This window comes from Littorina saxatilis, linkage group LG4 (genome assembly GCF_037325665.1).
Source record: "Littorina saxatilis isolate snail1 linkage group LG4, US_GU_Lsax_2.0, whole genome shotgun sequence".
Taxonomy (NCBI): domain Eukaryota; kingdom Metazoa; phylum Mollusca; class Gastropoda; order Littorinimorpha; family Littorinidae; genus Littorina; species Littorina saxatilis.
In genome coordinates, this window is record NC_090248.1 from 63,353,098 (window position 1) to 63,361,351 (window position 8,254).

The 8,254-nt window shown below is 52.2% G+C and overlaps 1 protein-coding gene across 1 annotated transcript in view; it reads left to right on the top strand.

Moving 5' to 3' along the window:
• Positions 1 to 8,254, top strand: part of LOC138965343 (DDB1- and CUL4-associated factor 1-like) — a gene marked incomplete in the record, with an annotated part of 73,097 nt that overhangs the window by 32,783 nt on the left and 32,060 nt on the right.

The following is an 8,254-nucleotide window of genomic DNA, read 5'->3' on the forward strand; positions in this document are numbered from 1 at the left end:
AATTTTTGATTAAATTACATTCTTATCCCAACTCACATACAGCAATTTACTCCAGTTTAGTGCTAGGACGCTGAATAGCATCGCCTTGGTAACAAGGGGAGGTCACCCTAAAAAAGAGCTACCTTGACCCCTTAACATGACAAAGTCACGCGTGACTTCCTGACCTTGCCGCCATCTTTGAATCATTCACTCTCCAGCGATCTGTGTCTACAGACGTGTTTTGATTTTGCTCCGGCTTTCAGCCGGTTTGTCTGACTTCTGCCTTTGTCAGACCCTGCCTTGGTACTTGCACACGGTCCCTCTGCTCCTACTGTGTGTTTGGGTGAGCTTTTTTGTCGTTTGTTATCGTTTTGTGACTTAGGTTTGGTCGAATACTTAGCTTTGTTTACATTTTTTCCGTTCGCCATGTCGGATAAGGAAAGATTAAATTACATATTATTACCCAACTCACATATAGCAATTAACTCTAGTTCAGTGCTGGTAACGCTGTACGCGTTCCCCTTGGTAACAAGGGAGACCACCCTAAAAAAGAGTGATCCATCCCATAATATCAGACCGATGTCCGGTCCAACATCCGTATGCGTGCGCATACGCCGCCATTTGTATCATTCTCTCTCAGCGGTTCAACTGGGAAGGACGCTCCTGATGTACGCTCCTGCTGTCTTCAGCATTTTGTCTTAGTCTTTGGCTTTGGCATCTCCCCTTGGTCGTCGCCTAACTGTTCACCTTTACCTACGCTGTGTGGTGAGATCTTTCCGTTTTGTTATAACTTTAGCGACGTTTTTCGTCGCTCGTTTTGTACTTGTGAAATTTTTCTGAAATTGTTTTTCTTTGAAATTTTTCGTGAGTTCTTTCGCTATGGCGGAGGCTGCGCTTGTTGATAGCGCCAAAAGGAAGCCTAGTTCGAGGCAGGTTTCTGACGATACGCCTCCAAAACGTAGCTCTAGGAGAGAGAAGGGCGCAGGAAAATCCGCGTCTGTTTCTTCTGATTCAACTTCTGTTAAATCTCCCGTGTTAGCAGACGTCAGTTTAACTTCCGGTCAGGCTTGTTTACGTTCTGGCAAGAGTGGTGTTTCGGGCAAAGCTTCTTCTTCTTCTGCTTCTGCTTCTGCTTCTGCCTCAACTTCAGATGGCTGCCCTGGGTTAGCGCCAACTGAAGTTGCGTCTTTATTGTTGACTTTGAGCGCTCAAGTTTCGACACTTGCGTCGGAATTATCTTCCACTAGGGAGGAATTACGAGCGCTTCCGTCTGGTGTTTCTGATGTTCTCTCCTTAGCACAGGTACGGCAGTCTCCTGCAGTTCCGGCTTCGACTTCCGCTTTGCCTTCGGCGACTGTGACTCGGGCGGATGTCCATGCTTCGCAGGATGGGAGTACCAAGTTGGTGTCTCTCCTTTATGGGACACCGGTTCAAGGTATGTCTACACCGCTTGCCGGTGTGCGAGCTCAGGGGGCTCTCTCTGGCGTTGGTAGTCGTGAGAGTTCCCACGAGCAGCGAAAGGACGAACGCCTCCGTACGTCTCTTTATGAGAATATCGGGGACCGTTTTAGTCCTCTTCCGCCCGGGGGGCAGGAAGTGGTCGGTTCTGCCGACGATAAACTGTCTGATGTTCTGCCTCCTGGCTCCGAGCTTGATCTCGAGTCGGAGTGTAGGGCGGAAGACGGGGATGCCTCAGTGGTAGAGGATTCCCAACTGAATTTGCCCGTGAAGCTGTCAGCCGCAGTGGCGCTGGCGGCGGAAACGGCGTTCAGATACTTTCCGGAAGGGGTGGTGAAGGACAAGGCTCAGCTTCACCCACCTCGTTCTGCTTTTGACGATTTCCGGAGTGCTCAGGAGCAACGGCCTCGCTACCGCTTCCGGGAATCGTCAACTATTGCCTATGAAATGGCTAACGTCTTGTGTGGTAAACGCAAACCGGCGGTGCCGTTGTTGGTTCAGCACGGCGAGGCCCCGGAAGACGTTGTCTCTTGGCTGGCTCAGCCTGGGGCTCGGGCTGCTTCCGGTGTTCCGAAGTTCAAGCTCACCCCTTATCCTGTGAATCTGATTGACTCTTTTGCTCTGCCGTCAGGGGCACTTCCGGTGACGCCGGAACTTGCTGCTTTGAGAGAGGACGGGTACAATAGGGATAGAGTTGTCCCATGTACTGACGGTTCTCTCACAGCTGTGGAGGAAGTTGGAAGGTCTTTGCTGGAGCTCACGTTCGTGTCGGAGTCTCTGCAAAGGTCTTTATCCAGATCGATTGCCACATCTCTTGATCCTTTTGAATTTCGGTTTGATGCGTCGCCGACAGATGTTTCAACACTGCTGGCTACTCTGGGCAAGGTGACTAGAGAACAGGTTACTTTGTCTGCCCGGCTGTATACTCACGCGGTGCTTTCAAGGAGATCAGCCTTCTTGACGGGGTCCAGATTTCGGGACACCGCGACTGTGGAGAGGTTGAAGGTCTCCCCTTTTGCTGAGGGGTCTCTCTTAGGGCAGGCGTCTTTCGATGCACTCCAGAAAGAGACGCAGGACGCGCGGGATGTAGCGATCGCGCGTTTGGCTTCACAGGGCTTCCAGAAGCCTCAGGGCAAGTCTCAGACTCAGGCGTTTTCTTCTGCTAAGCCTCAGACGTCTTCGTCAGGTGGTGGGAGGGCCCAGAAGCAGTCATTCTCCTCCAGGGGTAGGGGGCGTGGAGCTCCATACCCTAAGAGGGGTCAGTCTTTCGGGGGTTCCAGGGGGTCGGGGCGTAAGCCTCACCCCCAATGAAACTTCCCCGAACAACACATCCCGGTGGCCCCCGCGCTAGTTGTAGCGGGCGGCCCGTCCAGGGCCCTTTCTTCCTGGCTGCAACTGGTGGCCAGCAAGTGGGTCACGGGGATAGTGTGTTCGGGGTTCCGGCTTCTCTGGTCAGGGCAGAAGGCTCCCCTGGTCAGGATAATCCCGCCGTGCAGGGCGCCAAAGGATTTGGTGGCACGGAACGCGGTCCAGGAGGAGGTCTCGGCTCTGCTGCTCAAGGGAGCTATAGAGGAGGTCTTGGACGCGCGGTCCCCGGGGTTTTACGGCAGACTTTTTGTAGTGCCGAAAGCCTCGGGGGCGTGGAGGCCGGTGTTAGATCTTTCTCCTTTGAACAAGTTTCTGAGAGTAATCAGGTTTACCATGGAAACTCCAACTTCGGTTCGGGAGGCCTTACGGCCGGGAGATTGGGCAACGTCGATCGATCTTACAGACGCTTACTTTCACGTCCTCATACATGTCGCGGACAGGAAGTGGCTTCGCTTCCCTTGGGGCGGCAAAGCTTACCAGTTCAGGGCTCTGCCGTTCGGCCTGTCTTTAGCTCCGTGGATTTTCACGATTGTGGTCAGGCAGCTTTGCGCTCTTGTGAGACAGGAAGGCATCCGTCTCAGAGCATACCTGGACGATTGGTTAATCCTTCACCAGAACAGGGGGCTTTGCGAGGCTCATACGCACAGGGTGCTGAGCCGGGCGGCACAGCTGGGTTTCTCTGTCAACCTGACAAAATCCGAGTTGGAACCATCCCAGACGTTTACTTACCTGGGCATGGAATTCGACACGCTTCGGTGGTCTGTCCGTCCGTCTCAAAGGCGGATCGACAAGCTTCAGGGTCTGATTCGGTCTCTCTACGGAGAGAATCACGCCAGTGCAAGGGTTCTGACTTCGGTTCTGGGTCAGATGGAATCCATGGCTTCCCTCATTCCGTTGGGCAGGGTTCACAAGAGGCCTTTTCAGGCCTCCCTGCAGTCAAGGTGGGATCAGACATCCCAGGACTGGAGTGCTCCGATCGCACTGGGAACTTGGTTTCAGCAGACCACAGGTGTTTGGCTTCTTCCGGATTTGTTCCGGGGTGTTCCCATTGTTCGTCCACCGCCGGAGAGAGAGTTGTTTACGGACGCATCTCTGACGGGGTGGGGTGCTCATCTGGACGAGCACATGGTTTCGGGAGTTTGGGATTGCTCTCAGGCCTCCCTACATATCAATGTACTGGAGTTGGAGGCCGTTTCCCTGGCGCTTCTAGCGTTCAAGCCTTTCCTGGAGGGCAGTCATGTACGTCTTCACACCGACAACATGTCTGTGGCGTCGTATGTGAACAAGCAGGGGGGGACTCGGTCTCACAGTCTTTCCGACATTGCATGTCGCATTCTCAAGTGGTGTCACGCCCAGCACATTCTGTTGTCAGCAGTGTACTTGAAGGGCAGTCTGAACGTCCTTGCAGACACTTTGAGCAGAGGGGACAGGATTGTTCATTCAGAGTGGACTCTCACACACCAGTCTTTGCAGCGGCTTTGGTCGCAGATCGACAAGCCCAAGATAGATCTCTTTGCGACGAGGTTTTCGGCGAGACTGCCTCTCTTTGTGTCCCCCTTCCCGGATCCTCTGGCCTGGAAGGTGAATGCTCTGGAAGTGGATTGGTCAGATCTTCCGGCGTATGCCTTCCCTCCGTTCTGCCTCTTAGGCAAAGTCCTCAGGAAAGTGGACTTGGAGAAACCAGCGCTGGTTCTGGTCGCTCCTCTGTGGCCAAGCCAGCACTGGTTTCCCGACCTACTGCGTCTAGCAGTTCGGCCCCCAATCCCTCTCGCCCTGAAAAGAGGAGATCTCGTGCAGCCTCGGCCAGGCGTTCAGCACGAGAACCCACAGATCCTGGCCCTTCACGCGTGGATTCTGTCCGAAGCGCTTTGCGTAGGGCAGGGGCCTCTTCCCCTACTCTGAGATTCGTTGGACATGCGCATAGAAAATCGACTTCTTCGGTTTACTCATCGCACTGGGCCTCTTGGTCTAGGTGGTGCGCGCTTAACGGGGTTAAACCTCTTTCTCCTAGGTCTATTCAGGTAGCCAACCATCTGTCTTGGTTGGCTGATCGGGGGGCTTCTCCCTCTTCTATTAGGGTCCGGAGGTCGGCGATCTCTTCGACCCTCGCGCAATTAGGCCACAAAATTTCGCTCGGAGGGGTTATCGCTAGTGTTATTAAGGGGGCTGCCCTTTTAGCAGCTCGTTCAAAATCGCTTCTCCCTGCATGGGATTTGTTCCTGGTCTTACGTTTCTTAGCCTCGGATGAGTTCGAGCCTCTTTTGTCAGCCACTTTGGCCGATTTGACGCGTAAGACTGTGTTTTTAACGCTTCTCTCTACTTCTAGGAGAGGTAGTGAGGTGCATTCTTTGTCGGGTTTAGACAAGGATATTGCGTTCGAGAAGGATGGTTCCATTTCTCTCAAATTTGTTCCCGGCTTTCTCGCGAAAAACCAGAAACCTGGCCAGCTTTCTCCAATCTTGCGCATTCCACCCTTGAGCAAGATTTTGGCTCCTGGAGATCCCGATATTGCAAATTGTCCTGTGAGAGCTCTCCGATGTTACCTGTCTCGAACTCGGCCTGTTAGGTCAGAAAGTCAAAAGCTTCTTTTCATATCTTTAAACACGGCTAGGTGTAAGGATATAGCGAAGGTGACTCTGGCCAAATGGATCTCCACTCTGATCAAACGAGCATATGCCTGGTGGCTAGTGCAGTCGGGTGATGATAGGGCAGTTTTGCCTCTCACCGCGGCTAGAACCCATGAGGCGAGAGCCTGGGCATCCTCAGTGGCAGTTCTTCGGTCCGGCAAGCTAGCCGAGGTACTGGAAGCTGCGTATTGGCGCTCTGAGGACGTTTTCGTCAACTTTTACCTCAGAGACGTCGCTTCTGTCAGACAGGATGGAAGCTCCGCGCTGCCTGCCATGGTAGCGGCGGGACAAGTCCTGCGTGCTTAGTTTTGGTAAGTACCCACCACCTATAGTAGCAATCTGCTATATGTGAGTTGGGTAATAATATGTAATTTAATCCAAAATTTTAATAATAAATTTTCATTTAATTAATATACTTACCCAACTCACATCGTTTAAACCCTCCCGCCTCCCCGCTGTGGTGGTATTGGGTTCTAAAAAAGTAGTGAGTTGGGCTTCGTTCGAATGATACAAATGGCGGCGTATGCGCACGCATACGGATGTTGGACCGGACATCGGTCTGATATTATGGGATGGATCACTCTTTTTTAGGGTGGTCTCCCTTGTTACCAAGGGGAACGCGTACAGCGTTACCAGCACTGAACTAGAGTTAATTGCTATATGTGAGTTGGGTAAGTATATTAATTAAATGAAAATTTATTATTAAAATTTTGGAATAAAGATGCTAAGTCGGTGGCCGAGCCTTCTCCCACAAAGAAGCCTTCTCGTAAGTCGTAGAGTTCGGCATGTTAAGCTTTGATTAAAGTCACAGATCCTTGACTAAATCCTCGTTTGATGTGCGATAGACTTACCTTATTCTCCGGCTATGCCTAGTTTGCCTTCAGCTGCTTCACCGGTCTTGTCCGGTTCAGGCCCTGTTAGCGAGAAGCAGGATGTTTATGCTATTTTGCACTCCTTGAGTGCTTAGATATCCTCTCTTTCAGCCGAGTTTTCGTCTACCAAGGCTGAGATGTGTCTTTGCCTTCCGGTGTGGGAGGTGTGCGTTCCCTTGCCAGGGTGTGTGTCCGCCTTCCTCCACTTTTACGTCCGCCGACGTTCACGCCTCGTTTGAGGGCAGCCGTGGTGTTTCCCTGCTGCGTTCCCAGGCCTCTTGGACTGACGACGATCAAGGTATTTATACTTCGCCAGTAACCGGGTTCTCCGGCCAAAACGAAGTGCGTGTTTGGAGAGAGTAGCCACACCGGTTCGTGTGCGCGAAAGCTTAGGCCCTAGGTCTACGTCGTTCCGATTGAGTGAACGTCTAGATCGAGGGAAAAGCCCAGACACGCGTTCGGTCTCTGACCGAACAGGGGAAGTGCGTCCTCCGACACTCCCTAGAGGAGCGGTTGGTGCGGCAGCACAGCTTTCACAGCTTTCCCCGCTTCCGCCTTTCAGGCAGGAAGCAGTCCCTAGGGACGTACCGCTTGGGTATAAAATCCCTCGTGGGCGTCTCTTCCGGGCGACACTTCGTCGGACTATGGTAGTCACGGCGGAAGTGTCTTGCCTGACTTCACGGAAGTGAGGGACAATGAGTCGGATTTTGGCACTTCCGTCCAGGGTGACGAAGATGTCAACTTCCGCATACCGACTAAGCTTCCGCAAGCTCTGGCTTTAGCGGAGGAAGTGGCTTCACGGTATTTTGAGGAGGGGGTGACATTCCCCGCTTCCGCCCTCTGGGCAGGAAAGCAGTCCCTAGGGACACACTGCTTGGGTATCGCATCCCTCGTGTGTCGTCTCTTCTGGGTGACGCTTCGCCTGACTATTGTAGTCAGGGCGGAAGTTCGTTGCCTTGTTGCACGGATGTGCGGGATTATGAGTCGGATTTTGGTGCTTCTGTTCAGGTTGACGAAGATGCCAACTTCCGTGTACTGGTTGAACTTCCGCTAGCACTGGCTTTGGCGGCGGAAGTTACTTCACGGTAGTTCGAGGAGGGTGCGGCAACACTTGTAGGTTTGTTGCCCAACCTCCTTCCGCTTTGGGGGATTCCCGTTCTGCGAAGGACTGGTAACAGCAGTTCCGTTTTCGGAAATTCCCGTTTTCGGAAATTCCCGTTGGTAGCGTTTGAGCTGTCTATGCTACTGACTACTGGGCAGTATGGCGGTGCGTTTCACGCTGTACCGTGGTTAACAGCACAAGGTCTGGCTCCTGATTCAGCGCAGCCTTACCGTGCTTCTTTGTTTTTAGCCTCAGCTTTGCCTGCTGGTTTGGCTAAGAGGTTTACACTGCTGCATATTTCAGTCAATTTGATTGGCTCGTTTGCCTTGCCTCGTTTCACTTTTCCGGAACTTGCAGTCCTTAGGCAAGATGATACAGCAGAGACAGAGTAGTCCCGTTTTCGGAGAATTCTCTTTTGTCTTTGGAGTAACTGGCTTACGTTTGCTTGAGTTATCGTCTCTCTCTGAGACTTTGCAGAGATCTCTGGCGAGATTGATCGCGTCGTCATTAGACCCATTCAGGTTTCGTGACGATGCGGTAGAGAAAGTTGTCACTATTCTGGTAGGGAAGACGGCTACAGTAGAACAGTATGTTATACTGAGTCCTCTTTCTTGTCTCTGGGGGAATAAGCACATGATCTTTTCAAGTTATCCTCTGTTTAGGAAACTTTGCAAGATTTTTTTATAGAGCTCTATCTTCTCTGCTCTTGTTAATTTCGAGTTTCGTCGCGACGCACGGGAGAAGGATGTCATGTCACTTCTAGCTGCTTTGGCTAAAGTCTTTTGAACAGCGGAGCCTCCCAGCGCTTTTCTTGGCACATTGCTTGGCTCAGGTTGCAAACAAGAGGC